This window comes from Pteronotus mesoamericanus, unplaced genomic scaffold, assembly GCF_021234165.1.
Source record: "Pteronotus mesoamericanus isolate MK-2021 breed Mesoamerican mustached bat unplaced genomic scaffold, CSHL_Meso_final contig_90, whole genome shotgun sequence".
Classification (NCBI taxonomy): Eukaryota; Metazoa; Chordata; class Mammalia; order Chiroptera; family Mormoopidae; genus Pteronotus; species Pteronotus mesoamericanus.
The window spans coordinates 25,687,935-25,708,416 of record NW_026555277.1 but is presented as its reverse complement, the minus strand read 5'-3'; the positions used below and the strand labels follow the sequence as shown (position 1 = coordinate 25,708,416).

The 20,482-nt window shown below is 37.3% G+C and overlaps 1 long non-coding RNA gene across 2 annotated transcripts in view; it reads left to right on the top strand.

Annotated features, from left to right (window-relative positions):
* Positions 1–316: 316 nt before the first annotated feature.
* The window catches only part of LOC129080453 (uncharacterized), a 30,351-nt gene continuing 10,185 nt past the window's right edge, over positions 317–20,482 (top strand). Inside the window, exons 1-3 of one of the 2 annotated variants that reach the window (XR_008530182.1) lie at positions 317–430; positions 4,245–4,336; positions 10,553–10,651. This is a non-coding gene — a long non-coding RNA (uncharacterized LOC129080453). The remainder of the gene's footprint in view (positions 431–4,244; positions 4,337–10,552; positions 10,652–20,482) is intronic. The other variant, XR_008530183.1, reaches the window with a different exon arrangement.

Below are 20,482 nucleotides of genomic sequence, written 5' to 3'. Positions count from 1 at the left end.
GGCAATTTGTTGGCCACCGTTGGGGAAACGAAGACAGTAACCCCAACAGCCACTTCCTCTCTCTTTGGCTTGGAGCACTTGGCTTTCATTTAGGAGGCCATCAGGTTCAATTAAGCCTCTGCATAACAAGTTGTCAGTCACCATCAAAGCACCTCCTGGATACCTGTCAGAGCAGCCTCCTCCTTGTCACTTCAATCTCCTTCCGGAAACCTGTGAGCAGGATTTCAAGGAGCTGAGCTGGTACATATTGTATAACACTCTGTTTTCCTCCCCCCATCCCCGCTGGTTTTCCAGAGGCTTCTGCCATAGCAGGTCAGGTTGCAGGGAGCCAAGGGGGCAGGACAGATATAGGAGTCCTCAGCGAGTGCCCTTCTTGCTGAGTTTTGACAAGGACATCTTTCTCGGAGACTGCGGCAACAACCTGATCAGAGTAAGCAGCCCCAGGCCACGGCTTTTCTGAGGGTTCCCATTAACCCAGCAATGTGAAGGGGCGGGAGGGTGGAAGGGTGGGAGTGGAAGCACTAATGCCTAAGAGCAAAGAAAAGTACTGAAAAGTACTCTGGGTTGCAGACTGAGCCACTAAGAGGTTAGCTCCCTTTTCACCGCCTTAAAGCCTTGGTGCTTCCCCGCCTCCTCTATCAACACACCTGACAGCTGTCATCTGTGTATGTGGCACTCATTTGCAGTTTCCCAAATTAGCTCAATGCCACCCTTTTGCAGCCACTCAAGAAAATATATCTGAATGCAAATGAGGGAGAGAAAGGTTATTATGTGGAAAGCGTTAAATCTGCTTCCTTTAAAACAATGCACGATATCCACAAACTTAACTATTCTATTATCAGTAACAAATTATTTGGACATGATTTATTAGTAGATCAAGGTGTACTCTTGCAGCATAATGTTGTGGCTGAGAATTTGGGGGGACTTTAAAGTTTCAGGACTTTCTTCATCTAATGCAACAAAGCACGACAAAGTAAAGAGCGTGCAGCAGGAGCCACACTGGGGACATGCCTGCACACCTGATCTTATCAGGCACCCTATGGTGGGCAGGGCTGTTCTTCTACAGAAGGAGCCATGCCCATAGACTCCAAAGACCTGATTTTGCGTCCTCTTTCTGTACCCCGTGACCTTGAGCAAGTTTCTGAAGTTGAACAACTCATGACTTTCAACTTCCTCATCTGTAGAGGAAAGAGAGATACTTGGCTGAGAATTGGGATGGGGATTGAACGATAATTGCTAATGATATGCTCATTGATAGATTAAGAGCTCTATCTGGATTCTCTTACACTCCCTGTATGTTTGTTTCCCTTATATAGATGAGGAAATTGAGGTTTAGAAATTTTATGACAAAGTGTCTGAGCCTGGATTCACCCATGCAGTCTAACTCTAGAGTCATTTATGTGCCAAATAATTCTGCTATATTGTCTCCATTTGTTTAAGTGGATGGCTGTTGCCCATTCCCCAAAACTTAGCAGAAATTTGTATGTGTGTTAATAATGGTGAGAGGTTTTCAAGAAATAAATGAACAAAGAAATAGACACATTTCTTATAAAATGATATATAAATGCACATAAATGATTATCACTTTTATATGCTAAGTAAGGAATTTTAAAATTTTACTGTTGAATGAACTTCAGAGACCTCTTCTTCTAGAAACTTACAATCAACATGTCAATCAAGTCCACCTTCAGTTTTATAGCTCTCCACGTTTGCCAAATATTTAGAGTTTTTCCTGCCAAAATATGATTTATAAAGCGAAATTTATTTCTCAAATTAAAAAAGTAGATGTATATACACCTGTGTGACACACACATTCAGATACACACATATAATGCCTAAGTTATGACCATGTATGCAGAAATATCATCCACGCAAATTAATAGGAAACCAAGGTTTTCTTTCAATTTCTTTTCATTCAAGTCTCAATTTAAGTGAATTATTTCAGATAGGCTTTGCCTGACTTGTAGGCTGGGGTAGGTTCTTGTTATGCTGTATTTTTTTTCTTCTCAATACACATCACCCCTAATTGTTTTTATTTCTTTGTCTGTACTCAGGGCTACAATGTTAATTGCCTGGAGAGTGGGCTGTGTAGAAATTATTTCTCAAGGCATCCCTCTAATTCAATGACATCTGTAGAATCCATTGGGACTTCCTTTCAGGAATGGAATATCTGTCTGTGTCCCTCCTGGATCATCTGTGTATGTCCTTCCCTCTCACTTCATTTAGAAATATAATAACAATTAAGTTCTCCAAGATCAAGATGGAATAAAGGAAGATATCACTGTACCCTCCATGCTTTGAATATGTTGTTCTCACTGCCAAACATTTACACCCTCCTTTTCTTTTGAACTTGGAGTCATTCAAGACTAGTTCAAACATTTCTCTTCTGACTCTTCCAAAGGGACTTAGTTGGAGTCTCCTCTGGATCTCCACAGCTACCTTGGGCCTCTTTTGGAACCAGTCCTGAGGGATGGCAAAGTCATGATGTTTTTTGGACTAAGCAAACAGAGAGGAATAAATCACCTCTGTCTACCTTCATCTTGCTTTGCTCACCAATCTGCTTTTCTAGCCCATCAGCAACACTTTGGGAGATACAAATGGGAGTTTCAGCGTAGATTTTGAGTTATAACTACTGGGGAAGTCTCCTCCCTATCCAACCTTAACTTAAAATATAGACGTATATTTTATATGTCTACATATGTTTTAATACAGAGTCTTAGGGCTTTAGGTATTTTAAGGGATGCCAGATCACTGTTTCAGTTGACTATTCTGGGAAGCTTGTAAGGAAAAACCCTTGCAGAAAGCAGAAGAGAACTAAAAACAGCAACAACAACAGAACAGTACAGCTGTACATATACTTCTACCCATAGAATTATTCATACTTCCTCTGGTAATTGACTTCTTTGATGGCACAGAATTAGGAGAAAGATGCATATATGAAGAGGGATAAAGGTACCCAGTTGTCAGTAAATTTAGAACCTATCCTGAATTAAGCTCTTACTCTACGATAGACAGTTGGATCAGTATTTCAGATATATCACAGTTTCGTGAGCCAGAAGTTTTTTCCTCTTTGACGGGTGAAGAAATTATAACAAGGACGACAACAGCTAACATTTATTGACCATCTTATTGTGGCTCTTTTCTAACTGGATCATATGTATTAATCTTTCACACATTAACTAATTTACTCCTCATAGTAACTGGTGAGATAGGAACTATTGAATCTACATTTTATAAATGCAGAAACTACATGGTCAAACAATTCATCCATTGGTATGAGGTGGAGCTGGGATTTGAACCTCATAATCCAGATCTGGATTCCATGCCAGGGAAAGTGAGGCTCAGAGAAGTTGTGCAAAATGCACAGAATTACATTTCCTGGTCTAAAATTCTGTGTCTGGAATCCAGATATGTTTAATGATAGTGTTCTATAATTTGTTATTAATGCCATTTGTTGTTTTACTTACCATGCTGTACACTATTATTTTCTGCTTGCCTAGCTGGATAGACTTGGATAATAACCTTACAGTTCACATTTTCCTTAAAACTATCTGTGACCTGAACAAAGCACTTTCATCCCTTTGATCAAAATCCCTAGTCAGGAACTGGCTAAAAGATCTCCCCATCCTTCTCAGAGCTCTGTTCCAGCAAACCAAAGCCTCCATTTCTTCCATGTGCCATAAAACTGCCTTGAACTAAAGTTTGTTTTTTGTGCTGCCCTTTCTCACTGTCTACTGTCCCAGGTATATTCCTTATAATGGAAAGAAGTCCACTAGATTAAAAATAGAGCAGCTTCAGGGCCCCTGACATTTCATTAAGGAACCAACAGTTCTTCAGTTTTGCTTTTTGCAGGCCTAGCTTCCCACAGACACAAAATAAACAGGAGACAGGGGCACTTGCCTAAAAGATGCTTGGTGAACACTTTTGTTTTAAGCCCTGTGTTTAGACAGACAAATCCAATTCAGCTTAGTCTTGTGCAGTGACATTACGCTGCCTTTCAGAAACTTTTGCACACTTAATTATCCATCATCAAATGCTTCTGCCTCCCCAGAAATCCTGGCCAGAGGACACATAAAGCATGGTCAACATTTATATTGGGACGAATCAGATTTCTATGTAGCAATTCCTCGCCCTCATTCTATAGGAAGAAAATTCTTCACACTCTAAATGTAAAAGATAGAGTTTGCCTTATTTCTTAAAATGCTCATTATATCCTACTTCTGTGTTGTGTTTACTTACTCAAGGTCTAAAAAGTGCTAAAGTAATTGAAATCAACTGAGACCTCTCTCATCCAAATGACCTGAAGTCCTGCACATCAAAAAACATCATGAATAAGGTAAATAGTGGTAAAGACTCTTTGGGGTAGGTGGGGTTTTGTATTTTGCTCCAGCTTTCAAGGACATTACGTATCCTACGTGAGGTTCTAATTGAAATATTAGCTGTTTGATCATACAGGGAATACAGGTTAATTATCAGGTTGTAGCTGAATAATTACCTAGCAATTGGCTTGTTAGATTAGTGCTATAATTACTTTGGCCATCCCCACCAAAACACAGTTGCCCTTGTTAAGTACTTATGGATTCATTGAGCATTATTAAGAGGAGACCTATTAGAGGCTGAAAACAAACAGTAATCATAGCCCTAAGAGGAAGAGAAATAAAAGAAAGTCCACACAACTCCTCCCAAAATGTAATGAAGGCTTTGTCTTGGACATGTTGTGTATTATCTTATCTTACACAGCATGCGGGAAAATACTGAGAGCAAATAGGGAGTTAGGTGATTATTGAAATTTTGGTGGTTCCTATGAGGAAAGTAAGTAAAGAAAGGAGGAAAGCAAAGAAAGGAGGGGCACAGGGAAGAAAAAAGGAGGGTAAGGAAGAAGAAAGTGGTCAGTACTGATGAATAGACCTCAAGTCAGAAGATAGGTTGACGGAATAAAAGAAAGGGCTGCTGAACACTGACAAAACATAGTCATTGCAGTAAACTGAACATGCCCCTTCCCTAAAGGATATTCATGTGCTAATCCTTGCCACTCAAAAATGTTGCCTTATATGGCTACAGAGGGCCTTGCAGAAAAGATGATGTTAAGGGCCTTGGATGGGGAGGTTATTCTGGAGCCTTAATGCCATTGTATGTATCCTTAAAAGAGGGAGATTAGAACAGATAAAAGAGGAGAAGACCGTGTGAGCATGGAGGCAGAGGGTGGGATGATGCAGCAACAAGCTAAGGAAGGCCAGCAACCACAAGAAGCTGAAAGAGACAAAGAATACAATTTTCCCCACAGGCTCAGAGTAAGCACAGCCCTGCCTCTGCCTTGAATTTGGCTTAGTGAGGCTGATTTTGGTCTTCTGGCCAGAAGAACTCAAACAGAATACATTTGTGTTGTTGTAAGCCACCCAGTTTGTGGTAATTTGTTACAGCAGCCATGAGAACCTAATACAGTCATTTAGCGAGTCACAGTGTTTATCGATTGCCTGTTAGTACCAGGTGCTGCTCTGAACACCAGGAGCCAAAAGAGATGCCAAGCGGAGAGAACAACAAACAAGCTTAAATAAACACAGACACAAAACAAGATGATTTTAGTTAATGATGGAGTCAGGGAAATACATAAACAGAAACCAGAAAGTAGTTGACTGCAGAGAAGGGGCAGTATGGGCAGCGGGGTTGGGGGGGGCAGGGTCCGGCAAAACCTCTTTGGGACTAATGGGGTAATGTTTGAGCCAATCTTGATGACAGAGCATTTTCTAACTTCTTGGCAACTATTGTCCATTTTAATTCTCAAAACAGCTTTTGAAGATAATAAATGTAACCCATATTTCCTGGGGGCTTAAGAGCTAAACTACTGGACCCAAGGATACAGTGTTAGGAGTGGTAGAAAAGAGATTCATAGAAGGAGAGCAAGATGACGGGGGTGGGGGGGGATGATTGAGCAAAAAGGAAAAAATAAAGTAGCACAAAAAGGAAAAAAAAAAAAAGATAGAGAGATTCAAGTTCAAGTGGGTCTAGGCTAAACCTTAAAGTTCTTCCATGTGATATGCAGGTAAAAAGAGAAACAGCCTGGCATAGATTAAGATGTCAAAGAAAGTTTTCCCAGCTACCTTGAGTGAAGATATTAGATGTTCTTTTCAGGCCTCCATAATTTGACACTGTATGTTACCTGGGTCATAATACATTAAGTCCTCAGTGGCATCAACAATTACCAGTTTCAACAGGACACTCCACAATTTAAGAGCAAAATCTCCTACCTCCCTGAGTAATGAGAATCTATTTCAACTATTAACCACGTGACTTCTTCCCCTCAGTTTGGCGCGGCTGTCCCTGAAGAATCTCCCGGTCACTTAAGTGGAAATATCACATGCAGCTGAATGTGACAGGCAGGCTAATGCCCGGGAGTGAGCAGGGAAAGATAGGTTGTACTGGCTCAAGGCCTGCGGAATCCTAATTTGCTAGTTAGGGCCTTTGGCGTGACTAGGCTGTGCCAAGAGAGAGGCATTCTGTCCTGTCGTGTCAGCTTGCAGACTCCAGGGAATGTCTGGCTTCAAGGGAAGGGCCTGTCTGACGTGTTACCAGTGGGCGACAGCCAACACAAGGCACTCATACCGTGATTGTTAAAGGTGGAGCCTGGCTGGCTACAGCGGCTCCCAGGGGAAGCCTGCAAGCCTGTCAGTGCTTATCAGGGTCGCTGTGACAGCCGGACACTCAGGCAGGAGCGGTGGAAAAGGAGAAAAGCAAACAACAAGGCCACCAAGAGGAGACCCGTGCTTTGAACACCTCGGGGATAAGGCCAGGAAGGGAAGCTGGGGGCTGTGGCCCGCATTTCGAGCATTTGTCCGCAGACTGTAGTAAGTTCTGATCATGTATACCAAAAACAATTCTTGCCAGAGTCACAGATGATTTTAGAATATGAGACTTTCAGCACAGCTTACCATCGATTGCCTTAGAGAGAAGTACAAATAACAATCACAATGGCAAAAATAATAGCTAGCATTCATTCAGTGTTTTTCTCTGCCAGGCTGTGTTGTAAATGTTTTAAGCATAATTAATTCATTTAATCCTCACGACAGCGCTGGACAGTAGATATTATTATTATCCTCCTTCTATATTTCAGGGGCATGTGAATGTAGCATATCACTAAAATGAAAATGCCAATAATTTTAAGAGTGTTAAGTTATGGGTAAAGCCAAGAAGTATATTATTACCTACACTGTGGTACAGGATATCTTTAGAGTTAGACCACAGGCATTGAGTCCTGCTGACCTGAATTGGAATTCCTCGATTAAATAAACAAAATATTTAACCTCTCAAAAACTCACTTTTCTTCTTTGTAAAATGGAGATAATAATACCTGTGTTGTATGATGGCTTGGATGGTCAATAGGATAAGATAGATAATGTACTTAGGATAATTAATAATAAATAACAGTTTCCCAACAGATGGTCATTAAAGCTGTTATATCAGAGATGCCTGGACACAGTCTTGTTATCCAAGTCTAAACTCCTCTCAGTCTATTTGCTCACTTATAAAATGAGGCCACTTAAACCCACATTATAGGTAATGAAAAGAATTGTACTTGAACATATATATTAAAGTACTTTCTAAAATATCAGTCCCCATTGAAATACTGGATAATCTCAATATTATCCCATTATTTTTCAAAAATGGGAGTAAAAAGTGCTTGGTTGAGAGGCCCAGATTGTGAAGAGAGGATATGTAACATGTAACGCATCTGGCACCTAACATGGTGCCAGGTACACAGTCTGCACTGAATTAATACCACTTCTCATTTTGAATCAACTGTGATTCCTAAAGAATCATATGTGTATCTTATCTCATTCTCCATCAGAGCTTTCTCTTTTAATTGTTTGATAGTTTATTTCTTATTGTATTTTTTCCATTACCACTTATTCCCCTCATACCCTCTTCTACCTCTACCCAACTCCCTCCCCCAACAATCACCACACTGTTGTCCACATCCATGAGTTCATTTTCTTTTGTTTGTTTGTTGTTTTGGGTTTTTTTTTGGCTTGATCCTTCCATCCCGAAATCCCCCTCCCCAGAGCTGTCACCCTACACTGTATCTATGAGTCTGTCTCAATCTTGCTTTTTACTTGTTACTCATCTAGTCTTTTAATTTTTATTTTTGCCACAGAGAAACATATAATTGCACTAGCCATCAAACTACTGTCCTGTTAAAGATTTTTTTTTGCAACTACAAGTCAGTAAGGTAATATTTGCTCAAACTTTAGCTATCTGGTTAATTTCCTTAGGAAAAAATAACAATAAAGCTGTCCCTGGAGGACGTTAGTACACCAAATTGTTGAACCTGTTTATCCCCTGACTTCTAGGACATAGCAGGAAAGTCTCAGCTGAATAGAAAGGTGGGTGGGGAACATGTACTTTTTTGTAAATAATTTATAGACCGTTCCCCTGTGCTGCAGCTAATTTAAGATTGTTGGGAGAAGTTTGCTCTGGGTTGATATAAAATACAAATATACCCCCTTTCAACTAACTGAGTCTGCCACAAGCTAGGTCATCTTGGTGTTCGACTGAAGAAAGATATCCAGTGTTGTCTGATTGTTACTTGCTAGGTTGATAATCCCCATATGCAGCTTCTAGAAAAATCAATAAGCACACATAGTCTTCGGTGTCCCAAATAGCTCTTCAAAACAAGCTAATGTTCTGAGTACCTGTGATGTGGATAAAGTTAGAAACAGCTCATTACTGGAAAAGATGGTTTTGAGAAGTGTTGGTTGCTGGTTTTTATGACAGCAGCTGAAATGCTACATGATGTATATTTCCATCAGTCCCAATGAAGGGCTAATTAAACAGAGGAAGAGCAGAGTAAATGTGAAACAAATGTCTCCTCATAAAACCAAGACCTCCGCTATTCTGTGCAATGTAGAGGCTCTGACTTTCAAAACACTGTAGTTGAGCAGGGGCTATGGATTGCAGAAAAATAGAAAAGGTGTGTTTTCTGTTTGTTTGCTGGTTGAAATATAATCTTAAGCACCATAAAATTCCAGTACTGTTCTTCTCTTCAGCTCCCTTATCCACATATGTTTTTATAGAGAAAAAATTAGGCCGCTACATGAGCTATCAGCCCAAGCTTACACACTGAGTGAGTAATAGAGCTAAGACAGGGATGGATCAGAGCCTCAGAATCAAAGCCTTCTTGATTTTTCCACAACAGCAAGTTTGCTAACTCCTCAGTGATCACTTAAGTCATATGGCTTATTTTACACATGTTCAAACACAGACCCAAGAGGTTTCAATGACTTCCCTAAAGTTTGCAAGTTGTTAGAAAAGGATTTCTGGTGTGTCTCAGGCAGCTGGTATTTTACAGGCCTGCAATCTCTAGCTTCCTCCAGAGCGAGCTCTCCAAACACTGTATTTACCAAACACCATGTTTATTATCTCCAACACACCAAAATTCTTCCCAAGACTTTATGAGTCACTTCAGATTCAGATGTTTCACTATTCATGAAAATTAATGAGATGAATTCTAAGCTGGTGACAGTACAATAGAAATATCTTATAAAATTCCAGCTACTGCTCAGTAAGATAGACTGGTATGTGTCCAGAGGATGGCCAAGAATGACGAGGATACCTTACAGGGTGACAATAGATGAGGACGAGCTCTTAGGAATTAGGGAAATCCTTATGCTGGAGAAAAGTGATCAGAACTCTGAGCAAATAATGGTGATCTTCTCAAAGACAGATTAACCTCATTCTTTATGTCTCTATATTTTTAAGGATCAATGGAGCAAGAACTTTTTAGAGAAATAAATTTGGGCTTATTATAAGAAAAAAAAATAATGTTCTAATAACCATGATCAGCTATAGGAGCTTCAAGAATGAGCCCTGAGCTACTGAGAAGAAACCAATAACCCAGAGAGAGAGGTCAACTGTTACTGAAGGTGCAGCCACAGGCTGGCCTTTTATTCTCTCTTGGCCTTGGTTTTATTCTTCTGTAAAAGTGTGGCATTGGAATAGCTTTTTAGGGTTACCTGCAGATGTAAAATTTTAATGTTATTTGTAATAATAATTGAGGTGCTTACATAGAGGGGGACCGCCTTAACTTGAAGATATTATAAGAGACTTACCCATAAACTATAAAATGGAATTAAATGTGCTTTAGGTTTGTTTCTCACTCCAGGGTTCAATTGATTTAATCCGAACTAGATTCTTAACCCTTTCTTGAATGAGATATTAACTCAGGCATAATGGACTATTTCACATTTATCATCAAAATCTTAACAAAAAATATAGTTGAAATGTTTAATGAGACAGAAGATAGGGGGAGATAAGAAAGAGGAGTTTTAGATAAAATTATTTTAAAGTGTTATGATTTCTTGGCCTAGAGTTAATTAAGGAACTTGTGCAATGCGTGGCATGCACCTTGGCAAGTACAGCCATAAAGAACTATTACAATGTTACCAAATTTCTAGTGATGACATGATGAAAATCCTGCTGAGTACCAGAAAATCTCAGCACAGGACCGTGGATGTCACCAATAGAAAGTCTGCAATTACAGTATCTGAAATTCCCACAGATGGGCCAACTCTGCCGTCCTTTGTCCCCTGGACCAATTCTGTGTATTCTTTGCTGGTCTGCATCACTGTATCTGATTTGAAATCTAGAGCTGCTATTGGTGAGTATAGGAACTGAATGTGCTCTTGGTTCTTATCTGCCAAAGAGGCTGGTAAAATGAGGGGCTGGCCTTTTCAGTTTCCAAGTGGAAGAGGGCACCACCTCAGAAATGTGAGGCTTCTCCAAATAGAGGACAGGGATTCAGACGCTAAACAGCTTAAGAAAAAAAAAAAAAAAAGACTATCATCAGAGCCATGAAAGCCAAAAAAGCAAATGTTTTAAGGAAAATGAAACAATCAGTGGTGGCCAAAACAGTCAAGTGCATTTCAATGCAGTCAAGAGGTGATGCTTTTAAATTTTGCAAATATTGATTAAAAATTATTGAAAACTTTTATCAGCAGTTTCAGCAGTGTTAGAATCAGAAGCTAGGTGTTATAGTTTAGAAGTGAATGCAACCAGAAGAATTATCATAAAAAATCAAGACATAGTCTCCCTGACCATTCATTGAATTTTAGAGTAGACAAATTCCATATTTTATTTTCATCAGCTCATCGGCAGTTGGCCTTATTGCCCAGAGGAGACTGCTGTGCTCGGGCTCCCATGAGGAAGGAATCATGGATAGAAATAGACCTCAGGCCTTTCTGTTATATGTTATGCCTACCACTTCAGTTTGCCTTTATTGGCTCCAGTTACATTTTAATCTTTACAGCTTCCACCATCTTGATAGATAATGGCTCATTCTTTCTGTAATAACAAATTTTAAAAAAAGAAGAAAAGGAAGAGGTTTATATAAGGAGACTGGGCCACTACAAGGGCTGTGGAATTTTTTGCTCTTGTCTAAACTATTCTCACGCTCAGTTACTATTCTCCCATCACAGCTCAGCCAGTAACACCCTCACTGCACACCGGAGCATCATGAAATACTTTCAAGGTTTTTCCAGTTTTTCGGTTCTGTTTTGTTAATTCTTGAAGTAAATCACTTTCTTATTCTCTTTCCTCTTCTTCAATCTTAGACATTGAAGTTCACTCTCAATAGGGGTTCAGATATATTTAATTCCCTTTGCTTCTCAGCCTCGATCCGGAAGGAAGACTTGCACAGTCCCTTTATAGTGCCAGTAACCAATGTCCCTGAACGAACGCATTTCTGGGTTTTTCCCATGAGAAGATCAAGCATACTGTTGATAAGGTTTGCAATTATTCAATATCCATGTTACTATTGTATAAATTCATTCATTTATTTATTCATTCAACAAATGTTTTTAGAGCACCTACTATGTGTCAAGCACTCTGTTATTTCATTTTTGTACTTTTCATGATCTATCACAAGAGAGTGTGTTTGCTCATTAAGTATTCATTGAAAGAATGAATGAATGAATGAATGAATGAATGAATGAATGAATAGAAATTGAGGAGACCTAGGCAGTACAAAGATTGTATATAAACAAATATCTTGGAAAAATAATCTAATATTGCAGGTTTGGTGGCTTAAGTAATTATGTGAGATTAATTAATATTAATCACCAATTATCACCAACAAAAATATGTCTCATAGATAGATGAATGCATTAGGGACACAGAGAGAGACATTCTTGTGTGCTTCATATAGATGTTATCAGTAGGGATGACATAAATTGCAGGCTAGAGGCAGCCACAGAAATCCTCCCAAAATTGTAGATGTCAGAAAGTGAAATGTCTGATGTCAAGCAAAGAGGAAGTATCTGTCAGAGCATCTGATGAGGTTTGGTCTCTGCTCCTGGCAATAATAGTGAGCTCAGAGGGGTCTCAAAGATCAAACTTCCAGGAGGAAAAACATCACGTGGGAAATAAAACACATTTAATGACAAATACTTAAGATTAGCAAATTATTACAATGCCAGAGATTTGTTCCATGAGAAAAAATGCCGAAGAGGCATAGTTCCGCAACAAAATCAGTGAAACAGGAGATAGGAACCAGTCAAGTCTAGCTATACATATTAACATTTTTGTAGCTGATGCATAGAGTGAGTTCTTAGTAACTGCTAAATCTGAATTTACATCTTGAGCCATGATAGAGAATTCTGAAGCAAAGAAAAGAATCAGAATGAAAAGATTTGGATAAATATTAATTTATGTAAATTATTATTAAAGATTTGGATATTCATCCACATTACAGTGATAACTGTCAAAGTTATAGACAGTACATGCAAAGCTCATGTAGGAAAAGAAATATTACGAATTGGTGGCTTTTAGAATTTCTTGATCTACCTTTTCCCTTTGCAATTTAGTGGAAACTTGGAGAAAAAATTATTTATGTTGAAACCTTCAAAGAAAAAACTGTGAATAATTTGTAATAGAAAAGTAAAAATTACCATTTCAGATTGATCACTTCAAGCTGTGTTTTGGTAATAGATCTGTGTTCAAGACTTGGATTCACCTCTTACAGGTAGTTGGCTATTCACCTCTTCAAGACTCAGTTTCCTCCCTTGGAAATGGAAATAATTGTAGGACCTTATCTTATGCCCCAGAACACTGCTATTCAACAAGTGCTGACCATCATTACTGTTAGCTCTTAGTCGTAACTGAAAGTAGAAGCTGCTATTATGTTGCCCTGCTCTTTGGAAAGTTTCTTAAGCACTCTTTGCCTCAGTTTCGTCACCTGTAAGATCATGACTATATTAAATCTCACCACATAGTCACTGTGAAGTTTAAACACTTTTTTAAAATGATGCTGGGCTACTGGAAAAATAAAATGCCCAATATATCAACCCATACACACACAGTCAGCACTCTATAAGTATTAGCTACTTAGACTGTGAAACACAACAATTTACTTTACTCTCCCATTCCTTAACCTCTCGAAATAACTCATGATATCTCTTGAAACTTGTATTTCTAATCTACTTCAATTCTCCATCTTCTCTCCCTTAGAAAATTTCTGTAGTCTAACTGGCCTCCTACATTTCATTTGTTTTTTTATATAAAAAAAGATTAAATTGTAAAATATCCCATACGGAAAAATACGAGACTCTATACTGTACAATGTTATAACAAATGGGATACACTACAGCAAACACTCAGGTCAAGGAACCTAGCAACGCCAGTTTCCATAAACCGCATTCCCCTCAACCCTTCTCAGTGACAGCTCCTTTGTACCCAGCTAACTGTCCACTATCTTGACAGGTAAACGAATCTACCTCTTGGTTTTTTAATTATTGTATCATATGTGTATGTATCCTCACTGAACTTTATTTTAAATAAGTTCTCCAATAGGAATTATTGCATGTTTGGATTTTTCATCAGTGTTATGTTTGTGTAATTCATCTGTATTGTCGCGTTAGCTATGTTTTATTCATTTTAGTTTCTGTCTAGGATTCAGCTGTATGAACATATCACAATGTATTTACTCATTCTATTTCTGATGGACATTTGGATTATTTCCAGTCTGGGTGACTTTAAAGGAAGCTAAAATAAGTCATTTTGAACTTAAAGCTTAGTACCCACCTGCAAACATTTCTGTATACATTGCTGTGGAATTCCAGGTTATACACAATTTAAAATGTACTGGATAATGTAAAACTGGAAAGAAATGTATAAATTCCTAGAAACATTCAACCTACCAGACTGAACAGACTGATAAATAATGTGGAGATTAAATATATAATCAAAATCTTCCCCAAAACAACAACAAAAAGCCCAGGACCAAATCGCTTCACTGGTTTATTCTACCAATTTTTTAAATAAAAATTAGCACTAAGAACCATATCAGTTCACTCATATATGGAGTATAAACCTGAAATTTATTGACACAGAAAACAGTTTGGAGGCTACCAGATGGAAGGGGTTAGCAAAGGGTAAAGGGGCCTAAACACAGAGTGATGGAAGGTGATTTCACTTCAGGTGGTAGACACGTAACGCAACATACAGACCGTGTTTCATAAAAATGTACACTTGAAACCCACGTGATCTAATTAACCAATGTCACCCCAATAAATGGAACTTAAAAATTAATACTAATCTTTCTCAAACTCTTCCAGAAATTTGAAGCAGAGATTTTATGAGGCCAGCATTATCTTGATTCCAAAGCCAGATTAAAGAAACCACAAAAAAAGAAAACTATAGGCCTATATTTCTGATGGCTATAGGTACAAAATCCACAAGGATGTTAGCAAATGGAATCTAATAGCATATTAAACGTATCATACACCAAGATCAAGTGGTATTTACCCTAGAATATGGGAATGGTTTAACATACAAAAATCAATTAATGTGCTACGTCACATTAACAGAATGAAAGACAAAAAGGTTTTTTTTTGAGAAAAATCTTTGATTTTTTTCTCAATAGATAGAAAAAATCATGTAGCAAAAGTCAGTAACTTTAATGATAATAACTCTCAACAAGTAACAATCTAGGTACAGAAGGAATGCACCCCAACATAATAAGGGCCCTATATAACAAGCCCACAGATAACATAATAACTTAACAGTTTAAAAAAACTAAAAACTTTTCTCTCAGATCAGAAACAAGACAAAGATGCCCACTTTTGCCATCTTTATTCAATAAAGTAATTGAAATCCTAGTCAAGACTAGTCTAGAACAGGAAACAAAACCATATAAATTGGAAAAGAAATAAAATTTTTCCTGTTTGCAGGTGATATGATCTTATAGATTTAAAAAACCTCTAAAAAATCCCATTAAAAAAAAACTATTAGAACTAACAAACAAATTCAGTGAAGTTGCAGGTTATAAAATCAATTTTGGTTAATAACCAAAATGTTTAAGGAACTCACACAACTCAGTAGCCAAAAATACCAACATAGTTTGTAATTAAATTATTAAATATGACAAATTTTAAATAGATTTTTCATGAATATTCACTGTTATTCAGTATCTATAGATAATTTCCAAAAAGATAGGAACCTTCCTGCAACCTGCGCCCCATTGTTCTCTAATGCCTGCCATATATTCCCATGTTGAGATCACCTAACTTTTAGTCAAAACAAACAAATGAGCACAATAGAACCAGAGACTTGGAAATAAAGGACAAACTGACAGTGACCAGAGCGGAGGGAGGAGGGGATAATGGGGGAAAGAAGGGGGAGGGGCAGGCAAAGGAACATGAATAGAGGACTCACAGACACGGACAGTGGGGGGTATTAACTGTGGGAGTGGGGGGACTGAGTTGGTGTGAGCAATGGGGAAAAAGGTGGGACAACTGGATGCCGAACAACAATAAAAAATATAATGTCACAAAATTTAAAAAAATAAAAGAAATGGGCAAAGAGCCTGAGGAAAACATTTTTTTTGCAAGAAGACATATAAATGACAAACAGGTACCTGAAAAAGTGATCCATATCACTCATCATCAGAAGATCAAAAATCAAACCACAATGAGATACCACCTCATACCTGTTAGAATGGCTGTTATCAAAAAAAAAAAAAGTATTGGTGAGGATATGGAGAAAAGGGGAAATGCATAAATTGTCAGCAGAATTTTAAATTTGTGCAGTCATTATGGAAAACAGTATGAAAGTTCTTTTTAAAAATAAAAATAGCACTATCATATCATCCAGAAAGCTCTATTCTAAGAGATACATACTCTCTTAGAAAGAGAAGATATATACCTTTGGGTATTTACCCAAAGGAAACACAATCAGTACACTGAAGAGGTATCTGTGCTCCCATGTTCAATGCAACATCATTCTCAATAGCCAAGAAATGGAAACTACCTAAGTGTGTGTTGACACACAAGTGGATAGAAATTGTAGTGTATACATACAAGGGATATTATTCATCCTTAAAAAAGAAAGGAACCCTGCCATTTGCAACAACATGGATCAACTTGATGGACATCATGTTAAGTAAAATAAGCCAGAAACACATACACACACACACACACAAAACCCTGCAAATTCTCACTTACACAGGCTCTGGCACAAATAACGCCACTTTTTTTTATTACAAAATCTTTTATTACAAAATCATAGATATGTAATGCTGTAACATAGCAATATCACACTCAAGCACACCCTATGACATTTTAGGTGAAATGTTCAAATTGCTGTCCATCCCATGCAAGGCATTCATATACCCTACCACCCACACTCAAGCAAGCCTTACTTCTGCCAGACCCTGTATATGGAATCTAAAAAAGTCAAATACATAGAAGCAGAGAATAAAACCATAGTTACTGGGAAACTGGGGAAAATGGAGAGATGTTGGTCAAAGGGTAAAAAATTGCCAGGTTTATTTTGATAAATAACTTTAGAAGTTTCATGTATAGCATAATGATTATACTTACTAGTACCATAATGAATACTGGAAATTTGCTAAGAGCATAGAGCTCAGGCATTCTTACCGCACACTAAAAATTATAACTATGTGAGATGGTATGTTAATTAGCTTGACTATAGTAATCATTTCACTATGTATACCAAATCATTATATTTTACACCTTAAATGCACACAATTTTAATTTAAAAACAAAATAAAATAGCAAACAAACCAAAAACAAAAAGTGGTGCTGTTGTAAAATGTAAAAAAAAAAATGAAACTGGATCCTTACCTTACACCATATACAAAAAAGCAACTCCAAATAGATTATAGATTTAAGCATAAGACCTGAACTTACAAAACTCCTAGAGGAAAACATAGAAGGACATCTTTATGACATTGATCTTATCAATGATTTCATAAATATGACACCAAAGCACAGGAAACAGAAACAAAAATACACAGGTGGTACTACATTAAACTAAAAATCTTCTGCACAGCAAAGGAAATATTCAATAAAGTGAAAAAGTAACTAATGGAAAACAAGGAATTATTTGCAAACCATGTATCTGATAGGAGTTTATTTTCAATATATATACCAACACCTTCTACTTTATAGTAAAACAACAACAAAATGAAAAAATGAATGACTAACTCAATTTAAAACATAGAAAACATTGAATAAATATTTCTTCAAGGAATATATAAAATGGCCAACAGGTACATGAAAAAATGCTTAAAATCACCAATTATTAGGAAAATGCAGATCGAAACTACAATAAGATATCACCTGATACATGTTAGGATGACTAACATAGAAAGAGTGTTGGTGAGGGTACAAATAAATTGGAACCGTTGCACACTGCTAGTTAGAATGCAAAGTGGTTTAGCTGCTATGGAAAGCAATGTGGAAGTTCTTCAAAAAATTAAAGATAGAATTACCATACCATCCAGCAATTCCACTTCTGAGTATTACCCAAGATAACTGAACTCAGTATCTGGAAGAGATATAGGCACTCCTATGTTCATGGCAGTGCTATTCACAATAGCCAAGATGTAGAAACAACCTAAATGTTCATCTACAGATGAAGGGAGAAAGAAAGCGTGGTTTATAACATGCAGTGGAATACTACTTAGTCTTAAAAAGAGAAATTCTGCAATATGCCACAACATGGATGGACCTTAAGACATTATGGTAAATGAAGTAAGCCAGTTACAGAAAGACAAATACTGCATGATTCCATTTCTATGAGGTTTCTAAAATAATCAAGTTCAGAAAATCAAAGAGTGGACTGGTGGATGCCAAGGTCTGGGAGGAGAAAGAATAGGAGCTAGTAATCATCAGGCATAAAGCTTCAGCCAAGCATGGTGAGTAAGCTCTAGAGATATGCTACAGACTACAGAACATTGTATCTATAGTCAACAATAATATATTGCACACTCGAAAATTTATTAAAGAGGTAGATCATATTTTAAGTGTTCTTTCTACAGTAAAATAAATGAGAGAGGAAAAGGAAAGAGAAATTGGCAAACTGCACAAGAGAATGTATACAAAAGGCTACTGAACAAATGTAAAGGTGATGAACATAATTAGTCATGAGAGTAATGCATATTAATACCACAATTACATATATTACACATCCATTCAAACAGCTATATTGATAAAAACTGGCATTAACAAGTGCTTGAGAAGATGTCGAACAACTGATACACACATACATAGCTTTTTGGAATAGAAATAGTTCAAGAATATGGAAACAGTTTGGCTAATTCTTAAAGGTTAAACATACACTAATCTGCAACCTAGTAGTTTTGCTTTCAGATATGTGAGTGAAAACATATATCCACAAAATGATACATATCAAAATGTTCATAAGAGCTTTATTCATAATAGACCTAAACTGGAAACAAGACTAATGTCCAACAACAGGTGAATGAATAAACAACAAAGTGTTGTATATTAATAACATGCAATAATGTTTGAAACAACCACATCAAAAAAAATCTATGGACATATGTAACAGCATGAATGTTACTCAAAGAAGTTATTCTGAGAAGGGTAAAATACAAAAGATTGTATACAATGTAATTCCACACACGAAATCCTAGAATAGGCAATACTCTTCTACGGTGGCAGAAAACAGATCATCAGTTATCATAGGCCAGGGTGTGGGGAATTGACTACCAAGATTATAAGAAAAGTTTTGGAGTGATGGACATGTTCTGTATGTTGATTATAGTAGTGGCTTCATTATCACAGAATTCAAAATGGGTGCATTTTAGTTTATGTAAATCATGTTTCAAAATTGTTATAATTTTCAGTTATTTTCTTCTGTATGGTATATTTTGCGTCTTGCAATTACCACACATGTACCTGCCATCCATTCATTATTGACCTCCTTCAATCAGTTCTCAGCATTTTAACTAGAATGATAATTTTGTAATGCAAATTAGACCTTTTTCCCATCCAAACCTGTAAGATTTCAAAGGCTTTTCATTGTATTTAGGGTTAAACACTGAATCCTTTACCTGGTTCATAAGCTCTGTGTGTCTAGGGCTCTTTAGAGCCCTTGTAAACCTCTTTAGCTTCATGTTGACAGACCTCTACACTGTCTGTTGGGTACATTCTTTTTTTTTTTGGATGTGTCTTACTGTGTGGGGCACTTCTCTCCATCTGCCTGGAATTTTCTTCCTCACCTCACCCTCCCTTTGATCGGTCGCCTCTCACTATTCTTATGATGTCAGCTCAATTACACTTCCCCCAGAAGTCTACCATCACCTCTTAGATTAGGTCAATTCTCCTTATTTTGCACTTTCATAGGACTGTGCAATAAAAGTACAAATCCTATTAAGCTGGGGATTGATGTTCAGAAAGAATCGTCATACTGTACTACATTTTGAAGTGTTGAATCAGAGTCTCTTCAAAGTTAGTTTAGCTCTAAATGTTATAATTTCATAAATTGAATTACTTTTACTTGAATTCTGTGAGAGCCCTATAAGGCAAGATGCCAAATTCCAAAAAGATTACTATAATTTCTTAATTTATCTCCTCTAGTGCAGGTATCATTTGCAATATTTACTTGTTTTTTCTAGTCATGACTATTATGTTTCAGAGTAATAATGTCATCTGTCACCTGTGAAGCTTCATCCACCAACTCTGTGCCATAGGGAACAGACACAGTAGAGTTAGATTTAATAGTTTCCATTTTCTCAGGGCATTCTTTTGAAGTAGTAAAGGAACCTGGGTTGGGTTTACTTTTATAAATGTACCTCACATTTTGCTGTCCTGAAGCACAGAGGAAGTTAATTCATTGATTATATCTTCCATTTCTCTTATTATTTGTAAAAGGACAAAAAAAATTGTCTATATTACTAGAACTACGAGGTCTGTCCAGAAAAAGTCCAACCATTGTTAATATAATAAGAACTGTTGGTATGACATCATGTAACCTGGCAGCCAAGGAGAGTAGACCGGAATGTGCGTGCATGAACAATGACAACTTCACTGTACTAGCCAGTGGGGGTGGTAAACGCCTTTGAGTGAGCATGGGCATTGTGTGGTTGTTGCATTCAAAATGATTGAGTGAGTAGAGCAATGAATCTGCATCAAATTACATGTTAAGTTTGAATGTTTCTCCACAG